The sequence below is a fragment of the Bos grunniens genome, chromosome 6, assembly GCF_055505025.1.
Source record: "Bos grunniens cultivar Pamir isolate PY7600 chromosome 6, Bosgru_T2T1.0, whole genome shotgun sequence".
Classification (NCBI taxonomy): Eukaryota; Metazoa; Chordata; class Mammalia; order Artiodactyla; family Bovidae; genus Bos; species Bos grunniens.
The window spans coordinates 78,086,419-78,113,958 of NC_141170.1; the positions used below are offsets into that span (position 1 = coordinate 78,086,419).

The 27,540-nt window shown below is 39.3% G+C and overlaps 1 protein-coding gene across 3 annotated transcripts in view; it reads left to right on the top strand.

Moving 5' to 3' along the window:
• The window catches only part of KCNIP4 (potassium voltage-gated channel interacting protein 4), a 1,317,771-nt gene that overhangs the window by 1,158,251 nt on the left and 131,980 nt on the right, over positions 1 to 27,540 (top strand). The gene's annotated exons all lie outside the window — the stretch shown is intronic.

Sequence of the window (27,540 nt, forward strand, 5' to 3'; positions counted from 1 at the left end):
TGAGCTAACCTACATTGATTTATGAGAGGATGCATACCTTAGTTATGTCTTAGGTATAACTGCAGAAAGGTCTGTTTAAGGGTATCCTTTTCCATAGTACCTGCCTCTCACTGACCAGTTGGCCCATGATGGGCCAGATGAGCAAGTGATCTTAAGGACTGTGAGCTGGCAATAGATTGTGTGTATGTATGTACTCAGTCACTCAGTCGTGTCCTACTCTTTGTGACCCCATGGACTGTAGCCCCAAAGTCTCCTCTGTCCATGGAATTTTCCAGGCAAGAATACTGGAGTGAGTTGCAATTTCCTACTCCAGAGGATCTTCCTGACCCAGGGTTTGAACTCTTGTCTCTGGAGTCTCCTCCATTGGCAGGTGGAGTCTTTACCATTGTGCTGCCTGAGAAACCCAGCAATAGAGTACAAGGGTTCAAGTCCAAGACTTGAACTCTACCACTTACTAACCAGGGCAGGATTTCCTCATGGTTGTTGTGAAGATTAAGTGAGTTAATGGGTGGAAAGTTCTCAGGAGAATGTCTGATACATAGTGCTAATAAATTGTTGTTGTTGTGAATAGATTCACATAATCCTTAGTAATCCTTATGAATCATTATTACTGTTCACAAATTTTCATTAAGTATCTCTGATGAGCCCAACAATGGAGATACAACAAGATCAAAACAGATATGGGCCACTACTTTCACAAAGCTTGTATTCTGGAAGGAAAACAAACCAAAGAATGGAGGTAATGTTGCCCCATTATAAGCTCCATTGTTTAGATCATAGGTTCCACGGCCAGAGGCCTCTCTTATGACCACTTTCTCTGACTACTGTTGTAAATTAAGAGTTAAAAGTAAACACAACAGTGGGCAAAACAAGATTAACTTAAAGTTTTTTAGTATGATGAAAACTGATTTAAACTGGTATAAACAAGCCAAAACACAATAAAAATGAGAACAATTTAACTGGCTAAAAGCCTGGTCTTAACAGAAAAAATAAAATCAAGGTGGAATTAAAAAGTATTGATGATTACAAGTTATAAAAACTGAAGAAATAATAAAATAATGAGCCAAAACTTTTCAAACAGAATGAAACATGTTGAAAATTTGTGAGAAACTGGACAAAAGAAATACTCATATAAAACAATAAAAGAAAAAATAAAATATGATAAAATAAAGGCACTCACTCATCAGTAAAAAGAAAAAAGACAAAATTCAAAAGAAAGAGCTCAATGAGGTTGAAGAGATAAATAAAGTTTAAGAAGTTAATGAAAAACAGAGGCAAATCTTTCAAATTTAGCTAAAGAAGCCACAAGTGAATGAATGATAGTGTAGGTAAAACTAGGCATCAACTAATTTAAAATAATTTGAAGATGATTCCCAGTTCCTTCAAAATATGAGAAGCAGAAATGTCAAATGACATCCCCTACATGTGTAATTTAAAAAGACATGATATGGATGAACTTATTTACAAAACAGAAAGAGACTCACAGAGAAAGAATTTATAGTTGTGAGGTGTGGGAAGTAGTGGGGGAGGGATGGGGGAAGGGATGGTTAGGAAATTTGAGATTGATATGAACACACTGCTCTATTTAAAATGGATAACCACCAAGGACCTACTGTATAGCACAGGGAACTCTGCTCAATGTTATGTGGCAGCCTGGATGGGAGGGGAGTTTGGGGGAGAATAGATATATGTATATGTATTGCTGAGTCCTTTTTCTGTCCACCTGAAACTATCACAATATTGTTAATAGGCTGTACTCCAAAACAAAATAAAAAGTTTAATAAAAAAAGGAAAAAAGAACACCAGGCGGGCATCACAGAGTCCGCAGAAAAAAATAGAGAAGTTAAAAAAAAAAATATATATATATATATATGGAAATGTGTTTAAAGATTGATGTGGTTTTACTTCATATTTTAAAGAAAAGTAGTTATTTTACATTTGAAAATTTTTAAAAAAATTAACTTCGGAGAGCTGGTAAAAATCTGTGACCCATGATTTTTTACTTATGTCTTTAAGTCTACATGAAGAAAAAAATTGCTTCTTTCCTGTAACAGGAGGAATAGAAGGCGGACTGAATGATCGTTTAAGATGAGAAGACCAGCTTTAATCCTGGCCAGTCTCCCCTTAATATTTGCCCAGTGGAAATCAGTGAGGTATTGGAAGTGTCAAGTCAAATAATGGTGCAAAATAACAATCAGAGAAAGATATAGGATTGTTCTTCAGTAGGAGAAGTAAAAATAAGGATACATCATTCATTTCATTTTGCTTTGTTAAGTTCATTGTATGCCCTTGACAGTTTGCAGTGTTTTGGGGTCCTTGTTTTCAATCTGCCTTTTATGGATTTGTTAGTCCTTAAAGACTGATGATTCTGCATCCAGAAACAGCAGAGTGCTATTAGCCTCATAGCCTCATATACCTTTACCCTAGTGGTTTACGATACCTAATTTTAAATCACATACCACACATACTGAAGCTAGGAAATTCTTCACATGTGAGAAACAATGTTAGCTAATGTTAACTAACACCAACTCACTTCTTTTTTATTTTTAAAAATTTTGTTGAAATATAGTTGATTTACAAGTTGTCTTAGTTTTAGATATACAGCAAAGTTATTCAGCTATAGTGCTGCTGCTGCTGCTAAGTCGCTTCAGTCGTGTCCGACTCCGTGCGACCCCAGAGACGGCAGCCCACCAGGCTTCCCCATCCGTGGGATTCTCCAGACAAGAACACTGGAGTGGGTTGCCATTTCCTTCTCCAACGCATGAAAGTGAAAAGTGAAAGTGAAGTCGCTCAGTCGTGTCCGACTCTAGCGACCTCATGGACTGCAGCCTACCAGGCTCTTCCGTCCATGGGATTTTCTAGGCAAAAGTACTGGAGTGGGGTGCCATTGCCTTCTCCGATTCAGCTATACAAACATATGTAAATATGTACTTTTTACAAATAAAATATATACTTTTTTACAAAACATATGTAAATATACTTTTTTTCATTCTCTTCCATTATAAGTTATTACAAGATACTGAGTATATTTTCCTGTGCTTTACAGTAAGTCCTTGTTCGTTATTTTAATAACACTGCTATTCAATATGTTTTGATAAAGCATTTTTCATATTCATTGGCTCATTGGAATGGAAGTTCGGTATTTATATTACCTCTACACATACCAGAGGGGACAGATCCAATTAATTTAAGATAAATTAATTCCTTTATTTAAAATGCTCCAATGCACCAGCAGGGTGGGGCTAGGGGACTGAACTGAGGACCCCATGGTTCCTCATTTTCAGCTAACCCTGCTGTGAACGGCTCCTTTCCCTAAAACTCAATTTCTGCAGCTTCCCTCTGTCTTCCAGCAGCTCAGCAGTGACTATTCTCCTTCATCCTCTTCTATGCAGACCCCTAGAGAAGAGAACTCATCTGAACTTCCTTTCAGCTGTTCCACAGATTTAAAGAAAAACAATTTTTTAAAGTTTATAAAGTTCTCTAAGGGCCAGACTTGCAGGTCCCCCACAAAAGTGGGAGCTCAAATCTTTCCATTACCTAATGATTTTGGCCTCTTAGGATCAGAATATAGATAAAATGAATACTCCTTGAGAGGAAAAGTCTAGGAAATGTGTCAAGGGTTTTTTCTGGGATAATTTTTTGAAACTCACGATGACCTTGTGCCCCTGACAGAATTCTATAGGTCAGAGTTAACACAAAGTGAGTCTCTGGGAGAGTTCAAAGGATTAACTTAATGAAAAACCAAGAGAACCTATTTTAAAGTTTTCCTTGGTAATATGGAGTAAATCTCTGTTGTGAATCACCCTTAAAATAATGAGCATTGCTGCATGCTCAGCATGCACCAGCTCAGAGTCCTCAGCTCCTTTGACCTTCACAACAGCCTCCTGAGAGTGGTGTGCTTATTATCCTCATTTCCAGACGAGAAACTGAAGCCTCAAGAGTTAGGGAGTGTTCCCAAAGCCACACAGGAAATGGTAAAACAGGACTCACAGTCTATTATCTTAACCATTACTAAATATGGGCTTCCCAGGTGGTACTAGCGGTAAAGAACGCACGTGCCAATTCAGGAGACATAAGAGATGCAGATTTGATCCCTGGGTGGGGAGGATCCCCTAGAGAAGGGCATGGCAACCCCCTACAGTATTCTCGCCTGAAAAAGCCCATGGACAGAGGAGCCTGGCAGGCTATAGTCCATAGGGTCACAAAGAGCCAGACATGACTGAAGTGACTCAGCATGAATGCATCCAAACTAAATATATCTACATTATTGGTGCAATCAGTATTTAAACCTGGTTATGTTTTGAGAAGATTCAGAGATTGCCAGCTTATTTTTAATGATAGTGCCCTCCCCTAACCCCTCCTTCATATCGACTCCAGATGAGATTTTCAAAGTCGAGGCATTCTAGATGACTAATGTGACATGATGTATACTGTGATTTTCACAATTTAATGTGCATACAAATCACCTGAAGATCTTATTAAAATGCAAATTATGATTCAGTAGCTCATAGGTGGTTCCCAAGAGTCTGCATTCCTAACAAGCTCCCAGATGAGGCTGATAGTCTGAGTACCATTTTAAGTAGCTAGAACAGAGAAGAGGAACCAGTGTGAGAAGCCTTGGAATAGAGTCTCAGCTAGATGGCAATTGAGCGATACATTCCCTAAACTTTCTTAAATGTTCTCATTTGCAAAATATAATACCAAACATATATATCTCAGGACTGGATTTTGTTTTACTTTTCAAATTTTTTTTAAAAATTGAGATATAGTTGGTGTATAATGTTATATAAGTTTCAGGTGTACGACAGTGATTCGCATTTTTTGAAGGTTATACTCCATTTACACTTATAAAATATTGGCTATGTTCCCTGTGCTGCAGTATACCCTTTTAGCTTATTTTACAAGGTCTGTTTTGATGATCAAATTGGGTTGTGCTTTGTAAAGTACTCCCAAAAAGGCATGTGTTACTATCATCATTAACAAGAAGTTCAAACTCTTTCAGTTCAGTGTCCCCAGAAGCCTACATGAACCTCAGATCTATCTTGGTTATTAAAAAACATTCATTAGACAAATTGTCGTGTTTGGCTCTATACACATGTGATTCTGAGGTCATGCTGAAATCAGTAGCTTTGCTCATACAGAGTATAAAATAGGATCCATAATTTCCCTTGGACTTCCCTGGCAGCTCAGCGGTAAAGAATCTGCCTACAATGCAGGAAACATAGGTTAGATCTCTGGGTCAGAAAGATCCGATGGGGAAGGAAATGGCAACCCACTCCAGTATTCTGCCCATGGACAGAGGAGCCTGGCTTGCTACAGTCCATGGAGTCTCAAAAGAGTCAGACATGACTTAATGACTATACAACAACAGTTTCTCTTACCAGAAAACCATTTGCACAAGCTTCCTATGAAATTTTAGCCTGAGAACACAATATTGTGTTCTCTCTGTAAGGATATCTTATCTCAATTTCATAACTTTAATCTGTTCCTTTTTACAAACTGAATATACTTTAATGGCACTGTTACTTTAGGCTATTAAAGTTTGTTGACAATGTTGGGTTCCCTACTGCTTCCACAACTCCCAGTAATCAGCAGCCTAACACCGAAGGCCACTGAATAAGGAAATAATGGCTCAACAAGTTTTCAAGGCTCAGTTTTCCGAACGTCCTTTTGTCCAATTGATAGATAGGTTTGCTAGGATCTGGCATTTCAGATTGTCCCAAGGAAATGCTAATTGGTTTTGGAAACCTTGAAAAAGTCATGATTTATTCATTAACAAGGAGTCTTCCCTTCTCCTTTGGAATTCAACCAACATTGATTGATTCATTCATTTAACAAATATGTATTAAACAGCCAATGCTACGCATCAAGTATGATGCTGGAGAGACAGAGATGAATGAAATATAAATAGTGTATTGTGGCCTTGCTGTTCAGACAGATCAGGTTCACAGACACATTCCATTCATTAGTTTTTAGATTTCAGACCTTGAGTGCACTAAAACATTTCTAAGTTCAGTTTCTTCCTTGAAAAATGATTCTTAAGGAATTTATACAAGACAGTATTTATAATGTGCCTTTTATAATATTTAGTCATAGCAGATGTCTGAAATAGGATGGTTGGGGTTTCCTAAATAGCCCTCTATTTCATTTCATGGAGACCTGGAAGAGCAAGAGAAGCTAATAACTTCAATACAGTGTAAGGAGTTCTGAATGATAGAGGAGGACACAGAATCAGCCTTTGAATAAAGCGTTTTGGGGTTTGTTTTGTTTTGTTTTGTTTTTCTATTTTTTTTTTCACTTTTATCTCTTAAAAGTTCACTCTCTCTGCAATAAAACTCTAAGATCCCTGGGAAGAGAAGGCATCAAGGATCAAACTAAAGCATCAACAGACATTTATGACATTGAAATGAGTGATGTTAAGGATTTTCAGGATTAAAATTTTAGTCCCACTGTATTTGGGGTGAAGCCTAGTTAGTGTGAGTTATAGAGAGATTATGTTTTATTTGAAGAACATGTTCTTGACGACCTCAAGTAATTTAAGTTCTTAATTGGATGTTTCTGTAATGTTGAAAAGGATGGCTGGAGTTTTTGTTACAAACTTCAAGGGATATTTGCCTTAAAGCAATATTTTACATATCTTGCCATTCATTCAGCCTGTCAGCTTCTAAGTTATGAATTTCTTGACAAATGTAACAAACATTTGACTATTGCATTACTTTCAAATTGCCACATGGTATGAGACTTTATTATTTATATGATACTATTTTGTATTTGCATTCAAAATATAACTTCACTTTATGCAACTCAAAAAATTCTCTTAGGCAATATTTTGATGTGGTCAGTTTAGTTATTTATGGAAAGGTATCAGACAATGTCTACCAGACTGCCATAAAATTAATTTCCTTTAGCAAGATGTAGCCCTTCAGCTGTTGTGATAAATTTTAACTTCAGATTTTCCTGACTCAGTTTCTAATAAATAAAAATGTCCAGAGGCAGACAGAGTTGCCTGTCTTCAAGGCCAGTATTTCACATTGTGTGTCAGCCTAAAGCGTTAGTTACTAAAAGTCAAATTAGAAGGAAGAGCTACTTGTATCTATCTTAGGGACATTGATTTGCTGTCCTTGATTTTTCTATAGTGCTGTTAGAAAATTTAGGATTAAAGTGTTATGGATCTTTCCAACTATACCGTTTAGTTAAATATGACATTATGGACCCATGTTGACATGATTTGTGGGAATCATTTGTACCTCAACATGTACAATATTGTGACTAGTATTAATCATTTCAATGAATTTAATGAGTTAAAACTCTGCATTTATGTTTTTGCTAACTGCTTAGATTGTGTACGGAGAAGGCAATGGCACCCCACTCCAGTACTCTTGCCTGGAAAATCCCATGGATGGAGGAGCCTTGTGGGCTCCAGTCCATGGGGTCGCTAAGAGTCAGGCACAACTGAGCGACTTCACTTTCACTTTTCACTTTTCATGCATTAGAGAAGGAAATGGGAACCCACTCCAATGTTCTTGCCTGGAGAATCCCAGGGACAGAGGAGTCTAGTGGGCTGCCATCTATGGGGTCGCACAGAGTCGGACACGACTAAAGCAACTTAACAGCAGCAGCAGTAGATTGTGTAGCATCTTTTTTGCATTAAGAGGTACTTGTGTGTGTGATGGGCTTCCCAGGTGGTTCAGCGGTAAAGAATCTGCCTGCCAATGCAGGATACACAGGAGATGCGGGTTCAATCTCAGGATTGGGAAGCTCCCCTAGAGGAGGGCATGGCAACCCACTCCTGTATTCTTGCCTAGAGAATCCCCATGGACAGAGGAGCCTGGTAGGCTGCAGTCCATAGGGTCATGAAGAGTCGGACATGACTGAAGTGACTTAGCACACATGCACACACACACACACACACACACACACAGTACGTCACATGATAATAGGGACCAGTTCTTTGGATAGGGCTACCAAAAGTCTTGCTACCGCTGGAAGTCATAGCTTATGCCAATTGTCCTTGTATTGATATTAATAGTGCCCCCTTTCCTGTCTCAGTAGTGTTCCAGATTGGAAAATAAATTTTATGGCTGACCGTGTTAGTTTCCTCTGCTCTAACAAAACACTGAGTGATGTAAACAACATAAATGTAATTTCTCAGCTCTGGAGGCTAGAAGTTCAAGATCAAGGTCTTAGAAGTTTGATTTCTCTCCTTGGCAAACAGCCACCTTCTCACTGTGACCTCCTCACGTGGCCCTTCCTTGTGTTCACACATTTGCAGTGTCTCTCCTCCTCTTCTTACTAGGACACCACTGAATTAGGGACCATCCTAATAGCATCGTTTTAACTTAGTTGCTGCTTTAAAAGCTCCAATAATGTCTCCGATATTGTCAAATATTCTGAGGAACTGGGGGCCAAGGCTTCTATATATGAATCTGGGGGAAAGAATACACAATCCAGCTAACAAGATAAAGCAATTTATGAGGTAAAATAAAGCAGGAAAGAAATACCAGGGAGTGGTGAGGAAAGATGGTCAGAGGAATTCTCGCTGAGATGGTAAAGTTGGATTAAAGACCTGAAAGTGGTGAGGAAGTGACCTTGAAGATACTTGAGATAAGATATTTCAGACACCAGTGCTAGCAGATGGCACAGACAGAATGAGTAGAGTGAAATAGATAAAACAGGCTGACGAATTTTTGTGGGAGGCTTGTACCCACTTTGTAGGCCATTGTAGGGAATCTGGTCAATAGTCTCAGTGATGAGGAAAGTCATCTGATATTCAATAAATACAAAGTTGAGAAGACCCTTACTTCTGGGTTAGTTCTTTGTGAATGCCTGTATTCAACAGAGATGTACCTAACCCTAACTACAGAATAAAGAACATGGCACCCTCACACAGTTAGAAAGTCACTCAATTGTAGTGTGAAATGAATTAATTTACCTAGAATGAATATGATTAGCAGCAATTTGCACAACCTATCAGTACTATTAAGAATATGTCACAAGTGACAAGGATTCCCTCTTATATTTTGAGGGACTCCATATATAATGTTGAGAATGAATACAGAGCTATGGTATAATTTGATTTTTTTCTGGCATAATTAAAAAACTGTTAATTGATGTCTGTATTAGTTTTCCTAGAGCATCTGGATTAAATAACTGTGAAGTGTGTGGGTGTTAGTCACTCAGTCATGTCCCACTCTTTGCGACCCCACTAACTGAAGCCCGCCAAGCTTCTCTGTCCGTGGAATTCTCTAAGTAAAAATACTGGAGTGGATTGCCATTCCCTTCTCCAGAGGATATTCCTGACCCAGGGATGGAACCCTGGTCTCCTGCATCACAGGCAGATTCTTTACCGTTTGAGCTATAGAGAAGTCAACTATAAAGTAAATGGTTTTAACCAACCAAAATTTTATTCTCTGACAGTTTAGAAGACCAGAAGTCTGAAATTAAGGCATCAGCATGGGTGGTTTCTTCTGAAGGCTCTGAAGGAGATTGTTTCATGCCTGTTTCTTAGTTTCTGGTGGCTGACAGCAATCACTGGCTTTCCTTGGCTTATAGCTGCATCACTCCAGTCTCTGCCTCCATCTTTATATGGTTTCTTCTGTGGTGTGTGTGTGTGCTCTTTCTCTTATAAAGACACCAGGCATTCAATTTAAAGCCCACCCTAATTCAGTATGACCTCATCTTAGCTAATTACATCTGAGAAAACTCTCTTTCCAAATAAGCCTCACATTGTGAGGTTCAGAGTGAGCATGAATTTCTGAGAGACCCTTCTCAACCTGGAACAATGTCCATGTAGAAAGAGCTAGTTTGTGATATCAGGAATGTACAACTAAATCTCTCTGGTATGGAATCAGCTAAGAACAGAAAAATGGTTCTTAAATTTGGCTTCATATTGGAGTTACCCAATTTAGATAGTCTGGAGTGATCAGGCTGGGATAATTATTCTAGGCTATCCTCTTGATTCTCATGAGCAGCCAAGACCAAGTAATTGCTATTCAAAAAATAGTAAACATGAGCTTCACTTCATATTTTATTTTTATCCCAAGTGCCTAGTACAGGGTCTTACTTACAATGTACTCAACAAATACTATTTGTTAGACTAATAAGCAAATAGTTCTGTAGAATAAATACATTGGTGAAAGATTAAGATTGAACACAGAGGCCCAAAAAGATAGGGAAGTACTGTTTCACATTGGAAGTTATAATGGATTATATGTTATTTCTTCTACATTTGAGAAATTTTGCAGAGACAATTATTTCATTCATCTCCTAACTTCCTTGAGATTAGTGAGTGTCACATATTATTACCCCTATTTTTCAGATGAAGAAATTGGATCTCCTAGAGCAGCTTTCTCTTCAACTGCATTATTATTTTTTAATACCACTGGGAATTTGATGGATGTCCTGTAAAAAATGGAATTAGAGGCAATATTTCTGGTAGAAGAATGCAGGTCACCAAGTTTTCAGTACTATATACATATATACTCATCAAGATAAGATGAGTTTTAAGAAACCTAACTGAAGGGGCATAGAAGGAAATAAAAATCACTCTACGAAGTGAAACAAATATCCTGTAGCTGAAGGTTACACAATTATACACATTCAGTAAGCGAAGTAGTCTAGGTACTTATTGGAGCCATTATGAGTACAGTAAGGAAGTCAGAATGTCAGACCCAGAAAGCAAACAGACGGACATGTGGTTACATCCAGGTACTGCCCCTCATAAGCTGCCTACATCTGTGTATGCTTAATTTCCTCACCTGCGATTTGTCTATCATAATATTATCTGCCACATGGAGTTCTTATAAAGGTTAAATGATACAGTGCTTTTAAAGTACTTGGCACATAGAAAGTTCTTATTACTGTCATTGTTAGAAGCCTGAATTTTAGGCATTATTTATCTCTATTATTTCTTAGGGCAAAGTCATATTCAAGTGTAATTTAGAGAAATTTTCTGTTTTATTTTTTAATTCTTTATTCATATTTATCCTCCTCAAAGTTTAATGAGAGCAAAAAGTAGGTTTCTGTTTGCCACTTCTTAGTAGGTATGCAATGAATATTTTTAGAATGAAACTTAGATTACCTCACTCTTTTGCTCAAAATCTTTCACTTTCTGCCAAAGTAAAAGCCAAAGTTCTTATAACAGACTATGATACTCTATAGGATTTTATACTAAAAGGAGCTGAGTAGAATGAATAAAGGGAAACTTTTTTTTTTTTTCATTTTTTCAAGCATGTTATTAAAGGGGAGTAGTCGGGTAACTGGCCAATCATAAAGTGAACAGGATAGCCTAGATTATACTAAAATGAATATGACTGGGGTAGTGGAGGGGCAGAAAGACTCCTTGCGACCCCATGAATCACAGCACACCAGGCCTCTCTGTCTATCACCAACTCCCAGAGTTCACTCAGACTCACATCCACAGAGTCAGTGATGCCATCCAGCCATCTCATCCTCTGTCATACCCTTCTCCTCCTGCCCCCAATCCCTCCCAGCATGAGTCTTTTCCAATGAGTCAACTCTTCACATGAGGTGGCCAAAGTCCTGGAGTTTCAGCTTTAGCATCATTCCTTCCAAAGAAATCCCAGGACTGATCTCCTTCAGAATGGACTGGTTGGATCTCCTTGCAGTCCAAGGGACTCTCAAGAGTCTTCTCCAACACCACAGTTCAAAAGCATCAATTCTTCGGCGCTCAACTTTCTTCACAGTCCAACTCTCACATCCATACATGACCACAGAAAAAACCAGAGCCTTGACTAGACAGACCTTTGTTGGCAAAGTAATTGACTCAACCTTACTCAATTATAACTATCTTCCTACTTTCAAATACATGATTGACTAATTCCAAAGGAAAATTTTAAATTATAAAATAGGTAATTATTAAAAGCACTTAAAACAATATATATTTTAAAATGTGATATATATATATATATTTTTAATGGGTTATTTGTATTTAGTTTGGAGGAATACTGCAGTTGGGTTTAGTTTTAATTCATATTTATAATATAATTATATAATTATTATTAAAGGGACAATACGCAAGATAGTGGAGAAGGCAATGGCACCCCACTCCAGTACTCTTGCCTGGAAAATCCCATGGACCGAGGAGCCTGGTAGGCTGCAGACCATGGGGTCTCGAAGAGTCGGACACAACTGAGCGACTTCACTTTCACTTTTCCCTTTCATGCATTGGAGAAGGAAATGGCAACCCACTCCAGTGTTCTTGCCTGGAGAATCCCAGGGACAGGGGAGCCTGGTGGGCCGCCATCTATGGGGTCACACAGAATCGGACACGACTGAAGTGACTTAGCAGTAGCATGCAAGATAGAGATTTGGGGGATGCTTTAATTGCTACTATATCAAAAAAAAAAAAGATATTGCTATCTATTTTGAAATACTCTTTTTTGAGTTGGGTGCTAAGCCTTAACCACATTTTAGGAGGAGAACATTTATCTCGCCAGGAGCTATGTATATGTAAACTCACTTGAACCTCCTAACACCTCAGGACATAGCAAAGGCTGAATTATTATCATTCCTGTGATACAGCTGAGATCAAAGAGGCTTAATGAGCTTAAGTTACTTTCCCAAAATCTCATGAACAAAAAGTGGCAGAACTTTTTCAAACCAGTACTGACTGACTCCAAAGCTGTAAGTCATTCCACTACAAATGTACCCAAGTTACATTGCATTTTTTTTATGTCGCTATATTACTTACATTGTTTTGTTGCATAAGATGAAATCTACCCCCTTAAAATTTTGAGTGCACAGCAGTGTCTGCTTAACTAGAAGTGCTGTGTTGTATTGCATACAACAGATCTCCAGACCTAATCCATCTCATGTAATTGAACTTTATACAGGGGAACACTGCTTCTATGAATTTGACTGTTCTGGAGGCTTCCTCTCAGTAGAATTCCATCTTTCTGTGACTGACTTATTTCAGTTAGCTTAATGCCCTCTAGGTTCATCCATGTTCTCACATATGGCAGGATTTCCCTTTTTGTTAAAGCTGAATAATATTCCATCCTATGCAAATACATATATTTTCACCCTTATTTCATCTTGCCTACTAATTATAGCTATTTTTAAATACCATTTTTAAAATGAAGTTGTACAATTTACATTGCTGATAGTTGAATGGAGTCAACGACTGCACATTACTCTGTGGGAAGGGACCCTACCAGTTGCTAATACAGCATGACTAGATCATTTGCCATCCAAACCAGAACATTTTGAACACAAAAAGGGAGTGCTAACAAACTGAATGTTGGGACAACGCATAAACTGGCACTGTCCTGGACCAACAGGAGACCTTGTCACCATACCTATAGGGAGCTCCAAACAATTTCCCAACCCCACACAAAAGGTATCGTAAGCAGTTTGGGCAATCCGTACAGAGGAGCAAAGGAAAATTAGACTTCAGTGATGACTATTTTCTTTCTTTTCTTTTTTTTAAGTTTGTTTTTTAATTGGAGGAAAATTGCTTTACAGTGTTGTTGTCAATGATGAATCTTAAAGGATCCCAAAGAAAGCGGACACCTTTGCTGTGTTGTTGTTCTCTGTTAACATGCTCTTGTGAGCTTTACCAATAGAGCAGGGCAGAAATGTGGACGAACAGGAGCACTCAGTACTGGTTTGGAAAGCACTGTAGCTTTTGACAGTCTAGCCATTTACCTACATTCACCTAGCAGTAGTTTACAGTGATTATCCCATACCTAAGCTGACTAAAGTTAGTTAGTTAGTTAAGTTGCTCAGTTGTGTCCGACTCTTTGTGACCCCATGGACTGTAGCCCGCCAGGCTCCTCCATCCATGGGATTCTCCAGGCAAGAATACTGGAGTAGGTTGCCATTTCCTTCTCCAGGGGATCTTCCCGACCCAGGGATTGAACCCATGTCTCCCACATTAGAGGCAGACGCTTTAACCTCTGAGCCACCAGGGAAGCTGACTAAGGCTCTCTCTAAATGTTTCATGAGGTATGCAGTCAACACAAAGGTCAAGAAAATCAAATGGGACCCTGTCTTGTTTGAGAGAGAGACTGAGACAGAGGTAGAGAGACAGAGAGCAGAGAAAGACAGGAAAATGAGAGACACAAATAGACACAAAGAAGGGAAAGACAGACAGACATGGAGCCAGAGAAACAGAGAGACAGAGAGGGAGAGGGACACAGAGGTAAGGAAGTGAGAAAGATTGAAGAAAGTGAGAGAAACAGCTAAAGACACAAAGGCAGAGAGAAACACAGGAAAGACACAGAGAGGCTGACAGACCAGCATTCGTTTACATGAAACAGGTGTCTTCAAGTGGCAACTCTCAAGAGAGTCAAATTTATTCTATTTGCATTTAGAGTCTGTAGATTCTTTCAAGCAAATTCAAGCACTTTCTGGCTCCCTCCTTTTAGATTAACTAATCAAGAGGTAACTTGGTTTACAATCAGACAAAACAAAACAGGAAGGTCAGTGTGATGGCTCCAACATTCATAGCTGCAAAATTAAATGTAGGCATTTTCCCTTGATTTTTGGCCACTAATTCTGCTGGTGCCCTCCTTCAAAATGAGTCATTATAATTCGGGGCTGACTGCAGCATCCAGTAACAATTGATGTGGTTTGATAGCAATGTTCAGCAAGAATTATCATCAGAGTACATACTCCAAATTATCTGGAGTCCTGTTTCTTCAAGAATAAATTTGAAAATGTAAAATGAACTGTGTGTGTGTGTGTGTGTGTATTTATCAGCCCTGTGTGTGTGTGCACTCAGTTGCTCAGTTGTGTCTAACTCTTCAAGACCCCATGGACTGTAGCTCACCAGGCTCATCTGTCCACAGGATTTCCCAGGCAAGAATACTGGAGTGGGTGGCCATTTCCTTCTCCAGGAGATCTTCCCAAACCAAGGATCAAACCTGTGTCTCTTATATCTCCTGCCTTGGTAGACAGATTCTTTACCACGTGCTACCTGGGAAGCCCCAGTTCTAAGCCCATTTTAAAAACTGACCTGCTGATAGTTTCCTTTGTTGTGCAGAAGCTTTTAAGTTTAATTAGGTCCCATTTGTTTATTTTTGCTTTTATTTCCAATATTCTGGGAGGTGGGTCATAGAGGATCCTGCTGTGATGTATGTCGGAGAGTGTTTTGCCTATGTTCTCCTCTAGGAGTTTTATAGTTTCTGGTCTTACATTTAGATCTTTAATCCATTTTGAGTTTATTTTTGTGTATGGTGTTAGAAAGTGTTCTAGTTTCATTCTTTTACAAGCGGTTGACCAGTTTTCCCAGCACCACTTGTTAAAGAGATTGTCTTTAATCCATTGTATATTCTTGCCTCCTTTGTCAAAGATAAGGTGTCCGTATGTGCGTGGATTTATCTCTGGGCTTTCTATTTTGTTCCATTGATCAATATTTCTGTCTTTGTGCCAGTACCATACTGTCTTGATAACTGTGGCTTTGTAATAGAGCCTGAAGTCAGGTAGGTTGATTCCTCCAGTTCCATTCTTCTTTCTCAAGATAGCTTTGGCTATTCGAGGTTTTTTGTATTTCCATACAAATTGTGAAATTATTTGTTCTAGCTCTGTGAAGAATACTGTTGGTAGCTTGATAGGGATTGCATTGAATCTATAAATTGCTTTGGGTAGTATACTCATTTTCACTATATAGATTCTTCCAATTCATGAACATGGTATATTTCTCCATCTATTAGTGTCCTCTTTGATTTCTTTCACCAGTGTTTTATAGTGACAACCCAGAGGGAGGGTATGGGGAGGGAGGAGGGAGGAGGGTTCAGGATGGGGAACACAGGTATACCTGTGGCGGATTCATTTCGATATTTGGCAAAACAAATACAATATTGTAAAGTTTAAAAATAAAATAAAATTTAAAAAAAAAGGAAAAAAAAAAATAAAAATTGACCTGCTGGTGGTAAGTTCCTATTTGCAGTCACTCCAGCACCAAGTCACTGCCCACAAGGCAGCTTGTCACAGACTCAAAGGAGATCCAGACAGGATCACAGGACCACTGCAATGCCTACTGATTTTGTCATAGTTATTGATTCATGGAAGACACCATGTCTGTGGAAACATTATCAGCCATTTTTCTCCAACAGACATCAAGATGTTTAGGATCTAGGAAGAAAAACATTGGTCATAATTTGGAAGCACAAGATGGAAGCTTAAACAGGGATGTGAATTATGGAGCAGAAGCCTTTATTCCCATGCAAAGCCACAGGAAATATTCGTTCTTGCTATCAGCTCTCCTAGATAAAGGAGAAAGATAAGGGTAATTCTCATTATGGTGAAATTACCACTTCTATTACTATCATCATTACTTGTTGAATTCATAATTCATGGCCCATCACTCACCCGGAAGCCTGCCATTTACATGTAATTGCATTTTTGTGTGTGTAACTGGAAAGCAGTCTGTGAAAATGACCACTTGTTTATACACTGTTGAGATGAAGAGGGGTCAGAAATACAGAGCAACTGAGGTGATGGTGGTGTTCTTAGTAGTGTCAGGGCTTCCCTGGTGGCTCAGAGGTTAAAGCATCTGCTTGCAATGCAGGAGACCTGGGTTTGATGCCTGGGTTGGGAAGATCCCCTGGAGAAGGAAATGGCAACCCACTCTAGGATTCTTGCCTGGAGAATCCCACGGGCGGAGGAGCCTGGTGGGCTACAATCCACGGGGTCGAAAAGAGTCGGACACGACGGAGCGACTTCACTTCACTTAGTAGTGTCAGGCTTTGTAAGATGAAACCTTACATTGATTGATAAACATGAATGAATTTTCATTCAGTTATGTCACAATTTAAAGTAGCCTACTTGCACACTTACTTCTTATTCTCTTTTCTGTATTATCTTTTTTCCTGATTTTTGAAATACTAGTACCCTGGCACATTGATTTAACTTCTAGTTGCAGGGATAAGGGAGTTGGCTTAATTTTTATTTGTAAGGCAATAAATTTATTATAGATTATTGGATTCAGCAGTTTATGTAGCCAATTAATTTAAGGTATTAACCTGTCCATTGTGTCAAAAAATATTGAGTAAATTAATAAATGAGTAAGATGAATCACTAATATATGTGTTAGTGCCTAACATGTGCTGGTTGCTAATAATCAAAGTAGGATAAGAAACTTCCTCAGCTCATCAGGTATTTTTGCTGATATGTAACTCCAGTGAAACCTCCCTGGCCACCACACTGAAAATTATGTCTTTCCCACTCCACCTCTCAACCTGTTCACCAATAGGTCTCAGTCCTGCTTTCTATCTGGCAAACTTTAGTTTTTGCTACTTATTTTTATTACTTTTTCTTCCCTGACTATAAGATCAATTAAAGCGGGAATTATTCCTAGTACCTGGGATAGTACAAAGCACGCTGAAGACATTCAATAAATTTTTTTAATAATGTATTAATCAGTGAACTGGAGAAGGCAATGGCACCCCACTCCAGTACTCTTGCCCGGAAAATCCCATGGACGGAGGAGCCTGGTAGGCTGCAGTCCATGGGTTCGCTAAGAGTCGAACACGACTGAGCGACTTCACTTTCACTTTTCACTTTCATGCATTGGAGAAGGACATGGCAACCCACTCCAGTATTCTTGCCTGGAGAATCCCAGGGACAACGGAGCCTGGTGGGCTGCCGTCTATGGGGTCACACAGAGTCGGACACGACTGAAGCGACTTAGCATAGCATAGCATAGCAATCAGTGAACAGAGTCCTCCCCTCAGAGAATTCAGGCTTAATAAAAGAAACTGAATTATCCATCATGGGATATAATAGAGGTTACCATCAGTGTAAATGGTTAGACCCTGGAGAGCAGGGATTTTTTTCTTGTATGACCACTTGTGCATCCACAATTCTACAACAAATATTATTTACAACATATGCATTTATTGTAAGTGCTTTTTACATAAATGAGTAAATAAATATTTATGTGATACAGTTAATCTATCCAAGAGTGTTTGGTTTCTATAGGGGTAAAATGCCATCCATATTCAGGGACCTTGCTGGTTGACCTACCTTCACCAGTTATCTCTTTCTGGGGTTATTGGCTGGAGAATGCACTCAGTAGCATCCTTAGTAGATTGCCTTCACACACAGGTGTCCAGCTGGTGAAGAGGACACTGCTTCCATGCTGAGAGGAAGCATGTCCTGCAGATTCCAAATGAATCTGCCAGTTACAGACATGCCGCCAATGTGCACATTTTGAGACCATCGTGTAAGATAAAGAGTCTAATTTCATGCTTTCATTAGATATTGATTGAACACTTTATATATTAGGCACTGTGGAAAGTAATAAGCATACAGTCATGAATAAGAACAATTTAGTTTCTGCTTTCATGATATGGAAGAATGTTAAGTCTACTCTCCTATATAGTCTCTTGGTTTCTCTATTCTGTCCCTGACTACTTTGGGGTTAATCAAATACTTTTGATATTACATTTTAATTTCTCAACTAGATATTTAACTGCACCTCCTTTTATTATTTTCATTTGTTTTCCTGGCACCTAGAGATTATAATATGTCTCCTTCACTTATTCAGATTACTTAAAGTTAATATTGTCCCACTTTGTGTAAAATGTACAACAGTAAAATTTCATTTATTTTCCCCCTACTTTATGCTATTATTGTCAGAAATGTAATATCAGCAAATGTAATAAACCTCACAATATTTTTGGTTGTTTTAAACAAAGGAAATAAGAAAATGAGATAACATTTGATATTTATTCACATATTTCCAGTTTCCGGTGTTCTTCATTTCTATGTGTAGCTCTAAGTTCTTGTATCATGTCATTTCTTTTCAGCCTGAAGAAATTCCTTCAGTATTGCTTTTAAGGCAGGTCTGGTATCTGTGATTTCTCTTAGCTTTAGTTTATCTGAAAATACCTTTATTTCATCTTTATTCTAAAAAGTCTATTTTCACGGAATATAGAATTCTGGCTTGAAAGTCTTTTCATTCTCTCCAGCACATAATTCCATTATTTTCTGTCATCTATTGTTTCTGATCAAAAACCATTATCATATTATTTTACCACTATATGTAAGGCATGTCCTTTTAGTCTGCTTTTTCTTGAGACTTTTTTAACTTTTTTCAACAATTTGACTATAACATACCTATATGTAATTCATCTTTTATTTTCCTTTATTGAAGTTCAAGGTTCTTGGATATGTACATTGATGTTTGTAAACAAATTTGAAACGTTTTAGCCATTTATTTTTCTATTTTTTCTCTCCTGTCTCATTTGGTTCTCTAATTACATTTATGTTAGACTATTTGGTATTGTCTCACAAATCACTAAGGATCTGTTTATCTTTTAATCCCTTTTCCTCTCTGTTATTCAGATTGGATGATTTGTCTTTTTTCACCTCCATTCAAGCTCTCAACTCTTTCCTCAGGAGTCCCCAATCTGCTATTGAGCCCATCTAAATTTTTTTTTCTTTTTAGATATTTTGCTTTTCTCATCTAAAATTTCCATTTGATTCCTTTTGTGGTTTAATTTTTCTGCTGAAATATTTCACATGTTTACTTATTATGGCTATTTTTTCCTTGAAATTCCAACATCTGTGTCATCCTAGGGTCTGTTTCTATTGACTGCTTTTTAAAAATTCTTGAGTATGGGTCACATTTTTCTAGTCCTTCACATGTCTGCTAATGTTTTTTAGCACAGATTGATTTTGTTATAGTAAAGCATAGGGAGTTTAGATTGTGTTGTCTTCCTTCAGAATGTTTTGAGTAATGTTCTGGAAGGCATTCCACAGTTATTAGCACTTCTGGTCTTGCCAACTACAATTCTATTATATTAAATGTTAGGATAGGTCCATTTTTATTTCATAATTAGTTACAGGATGTGGTTCTTACTCTGGGTGATGATCCTACTCTAAAAGCATAGTCTATTTGAGCTCTCAAGTGCACGCCAGAAGGGTTCAATGCAATAGTACAATTTCTTTCTGTCCTTCTTTCTCACTTTTCTTTTTCTTCTTATTTATGTATTTATCTTTTTTGGCCTCGGCAAGAACTCCAGTATCTCATAGTACTGAATGATTTCTAATCAGTTCAGTTCAGTCGCTCAGTCATGTCTGACTCTTTGGAACCCATGAATCGCAGCACACCAGGCCTCCCTGTCCATCACCAACTCCCGGAGTTCACTCACGTCCATCGAGTCAGTGATGCCATCCAGCCATCTCATCCTCTGTTGTTCCCTTCTCTTCCTGCCCCCAATCCCTCCCCGCATCAGAGTCTTTTCCAATGAGTCAACTCTTCGCATGAGGTGGCCAAAGTACTGGAGTTTCAGCTTTTGCATCATTCCTTCCAAAGAAATCCCAGGGCTGATCTCCTTCAGAATGGACTGGTTGGATCTCCTTGCAGTCCAAGGGACCCTCAAGAGTCTTCTCCAACACCACTGTTCAAAAGCATCAATTCTTCGGCGCTCAGCTTTCTTCACAGTCCAACTCTCACATCCATACATGACCACTGAAAAAACCATAGCCTTGACTAGACGGACCTTTGTTGGCAAAGTAATGTCTCTGCTTTTCAATATGCTATCTAGGTTGGTCATAACTTTTCTTCCAAGGAGTAAGCGTCTTTTAATTTCATGGCTGCAGTCACCATCTGCAGTGATTTTGGAGCCCCCCAAAATAAAGTCTGACACTGTTTCCCCATCTATTTCACATGAAGTGATGGGACCAGATGCCATGATCTTCATTTTCTGAATGTTGAGTTTTAAGCCAACTTTTTCACTCTCTACTTTCACCTTCATCAAGAGGCTTTTTAGTTCCTCTTCACTTTCTGCTATAAGGGTGCAGTCATCTGCATATCTGAGGTGACTGATATTTCTCCCGGCAATCTTGATGCCAGCTGTGCTTCCTCCAGCCCAGCGTTTCTCATGATGTACTCTGCATAGAAGTTAAAAAAGCAGGCTGACAATATACAGCCTTGACATACTCCTTTTCCTATTTGGAACCAGTCTGTTGTTTCATGTCCAGTTCTGACTGTTGCTTTCTGACCTGCATACAAATTTCTCAAGAGGCAGGTCAGGTGGTCTGGTATTCCCATCTCTTTCAGAATTTTCCACAGTTTATTGTGATCCACACAGTCAAAGGCTTTGGCATAGTCAATAAAGCAGAAATAGATGTTTTTCTGCAACTCTCTTGCTTTTTCGATGATCCAACGGATGTTGGCAATTTGGTGTCTGGTTCCTCTGCCTTTTCTAAAACCAGCTTGAACATCTGGAGGTTCACGGTTCACGTATTGCTGAATCCTGGCTTGGAGAATTTTGAGCATTACTTTACTAGCATGTCAGATGAGTGCAATTGTGCGGTAGTTTGAGCATTCTTTGGCATTGCCTTTCTTTGGAATTGGATTTAAAACTGACCTTTGCCAGTGCTGTGGCGACTGCTGAGTTTTCCAAATTTGCTGGCATATTGAGTGCAGCACTTTCACAGCATCATCTTTCAGGATTTGAAATAGCTCAACTGGAATTCCATCACCTCCTCTAGCTTTGTTCGTAGTGATGCTTTCTAAGGCCCACTTGACTTCACATTCCAGGATGTCTGGCTCTAGATGAGTGATCACACCATCATGATTATCTGGGTCGTGAAGATCTTTTTTGTTCAATTCTTCTGTGTATTCTTGCCACCTCTTCTTAATATCTTCTGCTTCTGTTAGGTCCATACCATTTCTGTCCTTTATTGAGCCCATGTTTGCATGAAATATTCCCCTGGTATCTCTAATTTTCTTGAAGAGATCTCTAGTCTTTCCCATTCTGTTGTTTTCCTCTATTTCTTTGCATTGATCGCTGAAGAAGGCTTTCTTATCTCTTCTTGCTATTCTTTGGAACTCTACATTCAGATGCTTATATCTTTCCTTTTCTCCTTTGCTTTTCACTTCTCTTCTTTTCACAGCTATTTGTAAGGCCTCCTCAGACAGCCATTTTGCTTTTCTGCATTTCTTTTCCATGGGGATGGTCTTGATCCCTGTCTCCTGTACAATGTCACAAACCTCAGTCCACAGTTCATCAGGCACTCTATCTATCGTATCTAGTCCCTTAACTCTATTTCTCACTTCCAGTGTATAATCATAAGGGATTTGATTTAGGTCATACCTGAATGGTCTAGTGGTTTTCCCTACTTTCTTCAATTTAAGTCTGAATTTGGCAATAAGGAGTTCATGACCTGAGCCACAGTCAGCTCCCGGTCTTGTTTTTGTTGACTGTATAGAGCTTCTCCATCTTTGGCTGCAAAGAATATAATCAATCTGATTTTGGTGTTGACCATCTGGTGATGTCCATGTCTAGAGTCTTCTCTTGTGTTGTTGGAAGAGGGTGTTTGCTATGACCAGTGCATTTTCTTGGAAAAACTCTATTAGTCTTTGCCCTGCTTCATTCCGTATTCCAATGCCAAATTTGCCTGTTACTCCAGGTGTTTCTTGACTTCCTACTTTTGTATTCCAGTCCCCTATAATGAAAAGGACATCTTTTTTGGGTGTTAGTTCTAAAAGGTCTTGTAGGTCTTTATAGAACCGTTCAACTTCAGCTTCTTCAGTGTTACTGGTTGGGGCATAGACTTGGATTATTGTGATATTGAATGGTTTGCCTTGGAAACAAACAGAGATCATTCTGTCATTTTTGAGATTGCATCTCAGTCTTGCAGCAGCTTACTTGCTGAGTTTTATGATGTCCCTGATCATGCATCACCCAGGCCTTGGTCAATGACTGTCTTAGTCAGGGTTTCCCAGAAAAACGAACCAACAGGATATAGACAGGTAAACAGAAAGACACTTATTATGAACGATTGGCTCTTACAATCACAAAGGCTGCTAAGTCCCACAACCTGCCATCTGCAACCTAGAGGCCCAGGAAAGCTGATGATAGTTTCAGTCCAAACTTGAAGACTTGGGAACCAGGGTAATGATGTAAGTCACAGTCAGAGTCCAGAAACCTGAGAACCAGTAGCACCAATGTCTGAAGGTGAGAAAGATGGATGTCTGAACTCAGAGAACAAATCCGTCTTCCTCTACAATTTTGTTCTCTTCAACCCCCTTAACCTCTTGGATGATGTCCACCAGCACTAATGAAAGTATTCTTTTTTTATTCAATCTACCAGTTAAATAACTAACCTCTTCTAGAAACATCCTCACAGACAGACATACACAGAGATGATATTTCACCAGCTCTCTAGATAACGTTTAGCCCAGTTACATTGACACATACAATGAAACATCACAATGGCCACATTTAATTCTTTACATGGGTCCTTTCCTCCGACACACATACCAGTTCTCTCTTCTCCAGCACCATGCCCTGCAAGTTCTACCTCAGTATGTTGAACTTGTGCCTTATCTCTCTGATCTATGGAAGGAACATGCTCCAGGCAGAGGGAGCTGGGCATTCACGGAGCTCATCTCAGGGTTTCTTCCCTCTCCAGTACCATAGTTCTACATTGCTTATTCAGTGCTTGAGAACAGTTGCCTCATGTACAGACATACCTCATTTTAATGTACTTAGCTTCATTGTGCTTCATAGATAACTGCATTTTTTAGCAAATTGAAGATTTGTGGCAACCTTGTATTGTTAGATGACAGCATTTCTTAGTGATAATATATTTTTAAAATTATGATTTGTACAATGATTTTTAGACATAATGCTTTGGCAAACCTAATAAACTACAGTATAGTATAAATGTAAGTTCGGGATCTTCCTAACCCAGGGATCGTACCCAGGTCTCCTGCATTGCAGGCAGACGCTTTACCCTCTGAGCCACCAGGGAAGCCCTTCTATATGCACTGAGAGACCTAAAATTTATGTAACTCATTTTATTGCTGTATTCACTTTATTGCAGCAGTCTGGAACAGAACCTGCAATATCTCTGAGGTATGCTTGTCCAGCTAAGTGTTTATGGTGAGACAATACTTCCAGTAAGTTATTTATTCTCTAAAGACTGGAAGTAGAAATCTTCAATCTTACATTGTAGTAGGGAAGACATGTCGAAAACATAATTGCATCATCAATTGTTTTAATTATATTTGTGATAATGCTATGAAGGAGAAATATAGGAAACTATAGGAGCTTATGATAAAGCTGTTCATAATCTAGTTTGGTCTGTCAGATAAAGTTTTCCTTAGTAAGTGATTATTGAACTGAAATCTCAAAGATGGCAGAAGAGAAAGCCACAATAAGGTAAAACACAATTTCAGACAAAGATAGTAGCATATAGAAAGGACTGGGATGTATGCTCAAAGGACTGAGAAAAATTAATATCTGACATTAATTGAAAGGATGTTATGAACAGTCACTATACTAAGTGTTTCATCTATTATTTCATTAGATTCTAACAACAGTACAAGATAGATACTAGTACTAATCCATTTTATTGATGAGGAAACTGAGATTCAGATTAAATAAAGTTACCCAAGACCATGGTGCCAGGATCTACCTAGGCTGTTTTACTACCATGCTTGAACACTCAGACCCTCTAAGGGGAAAAGTGCAGAGTGATCTGATAGCTGAGAAGGAGAGACTGGAAGGGAGAGACAGAGACAAAGTGAGAAAGAGAGCCTGAGGATTCCATGATATCCACATCCTACCTGCTGGAAGCTAAAGCTCTCACTAAGGAGAAACACAGTAAAAATAAGGTAGTCACCATATGGAGAAGGCAGGCACCCCGTTCCAGTACTCTTGCCTGGAAAATCCCATGGGCGGAGGAGCCTGGTAGGCTGCAGTCCATGGGGTCGCAAAGAGTCGGACACGACTGAACGACTTCACTTTCACTTTTCACTTTCATGCATTGGAGAAGGAAATGGCAACCCACTCCAGTGTTCTTGCCTGGAAAATCCCATGGGCGGAGGAGCCTGGTAGGCTGCAGTCCATGGGGTCGAGAAGAGTGGGACATGACTGAGCAACTTCACTTTCACGCATTGGAGAAGGAAATGGCAACCCACTCCAGTGTTCTTGCCTGGAGAATCCCAGGGACGGGGAAGCCTGGTAAGCTGCCGTCTATAGGGTCGCACAGAGTCGGACACGACTGAAGTGACTTAGCAGCAGCAGCAGCAGTAGTCATCGTATACAATTTACAGTTAAATATATGCGATTCATGGGGTTGCAAAGACTCGGACACGACTGAGCGACTGAACTGAACTGAACTGATATTCCTAAAACGGACTTTAAAACTATGTTTTGACAACCAAGATCTTTTTAGTATAAAGCCTTTTGTTTTGTAAAGAAAAGACAATGACACTGAGAAGTTTAATAACCTGCCCAAGATCACTTGGCTTGAAGTAATAAAACAGGGACTAGAAACTAAGACTTCCAGCTACTGATTGAAAACAAAAACCTGTATACTTTGTAGTCCCACGTGGGGGTGCAAAAGATGCTCCAGGCAAGAATGTCATTAACTACTAATTTGGGGATGGGGCTGAAGGAAGGGAGATAAACATTAATACTTTAGTACTTGAGAAGCATAAAGGTCCCTTCTCCACACCCAGGCCTGAGGGTCTAGGAACCTGTCAAAGAGAGAGTGAGTTTGACAGATATCAGAATTTAAAGGAAAAGGAAGAAACTGAGAAACCAGCAAATACTTCTTAAGAGTCTGCTATGTGCCAGTCTCAGGCATGATTGTAGAGTTTGCCTTGTTGTTGTTCAGTTGCTAAGTCCTGTCTGACTCTTTGTGACTCCACTGAGCTGCAGCACACCAGGCTCCCCTGTCCTTCATTATCTCCAGAAGCTTGCTCAAACTCACGTCCATCGAGTCAGTGATGCCATCCAACCATCTCATCCCCTATCGCCCCCTTCTCCTCTTGCCCTCAATCTTTCCCAGCATCAGGATCTTTTCCAATGAATTGACTCTTCACATCAGGTGGACAAAGTATTCTTGCCTTGAGAAGCTTATGAACAGTATGAAAAATTTGGCTAGATATCAGGAAGTCCAATCTGAAACACAGAAGCTGAGTAAGAGGTAACAATAGTCTGTCTCCTACTGCCGAAGGTTAGTAGAACATTTCCTCTCTAACTCCTTGACAGCAGAGGGTCTCTGCAAGAGGGGGTGATGCCCAGAGCAATGGAGGCAGGGCCGTGAATCAGGGACAACAGAGAAGATAGAGCAGAGGAGGGAGGGGGTTCTCTCTCTGGAAGGCTGCAAACTGACAAGAAATTTTTATCAAGATGAGTGTGTTTGAACAGTTTGGAAGTTTGCAAGAGCAGGTGTTGTTGTTGTTCACTCATGTTTGACTCTTTGTGACCCCGTGGACTGCAGCGTGCCAGGGTTCCCTGTCCTTCACCAACTCCTGGAGCTTGCTCAAACTCATGTCCATTGAGTCAGTGATGCCATCCAACCATCTCCTCCTTGGTAGAAGCTGGTAATTGTTGAAGGACCCACCTGACTATACACATAGTGGCATGAAAGTTTAAAAGACACCAATGGAAGAAGCAGAATGTCCTGCTTGAAAAGCTAAAGCAAAATCACCATGTCCCAGACAGGTTTACAAGGAGCGTATACTTAGATAGATGTGTCCCTTTAGAAATGTAGTGTGAAGAAGCTAGCCAGAGTCTGCAGTGTGTAAATCGGATTGATTTTACAAGTTTAAAAGCTTCTTTAGATGCTAATCTAGGAAATGAAATTGGGTGTTCTCTTGGTATGGAAAGTGACTCTGTTCACTCATTTGTCAGACATTTATTGATCTCTTCCTATGTGCCAGACTCTCAACCAGCACTTGGCATTATCAAGTAAGCAAGATATTTCACACCATGTAAGTGTCAAGGGCAGAGGAGGGACCTGGTGTGGGAACAGGAAAGAAGGGTGGCGTGGCCAATGGCTGGTGGTCAGGCAGCAGGGAGGATGATGAACAGTGCTGTCAGAGTGAGGAAGGGCCAGATTGTGCAGGTATTGGGGTCCATGGTAGAAAGTGGATGTTTTTTTTTTTTTTTGAAAGACAATGGGAAAGTTTTAGTGGGGTTTTTAAGTAGGGAAATGATCCAATATGATCTATGTCATCTACTGTCATCTCAGCACAAGATCTATCATATCTATCAGGCTTTTTAGCCAATGGTAGGATGAATAGCTCCAAAGGGAAATAGAACAGTAGCCTTGCACTCAGGACTTTCTATAACACCAAGGAGGGAATTACAAAGTAGAAAAGCAACAAGGGGTCCATGTGCCAAGTTCATATTTTAAGGGTGGTCTAACTTTGATTTAAATTGGTCCTTTTGCTTTTGCTTTGTATTCTACACTTTCCAAACTGATTTGGGGCAGTAATCTATATAGTGACGTGAAGATTCAGGCTTCTGGTCACTCAGAATGGGCAAGTTGATGCTAAGCTGGACAGATATGGCTCCTGGCACCAGCAGGTTTTCAAGCACTTGCTAGCTGGCCCATTGGGTCACTACTGATTTTCCTTGAGTCCTCACTAACTACTTGAAGTCACAGATACTGCTCCATCTACTCCTGGGTTAACATTTTGTGAATACTCCTTGTGTCTTTTAGAATCACTCTGCTTGAATAAGCCCCATCCATTAATGTCCATATTTGAAGGATGTCCCATCTCTGGGCACATCAGCTTATGCTAATGAAGCTGCATAT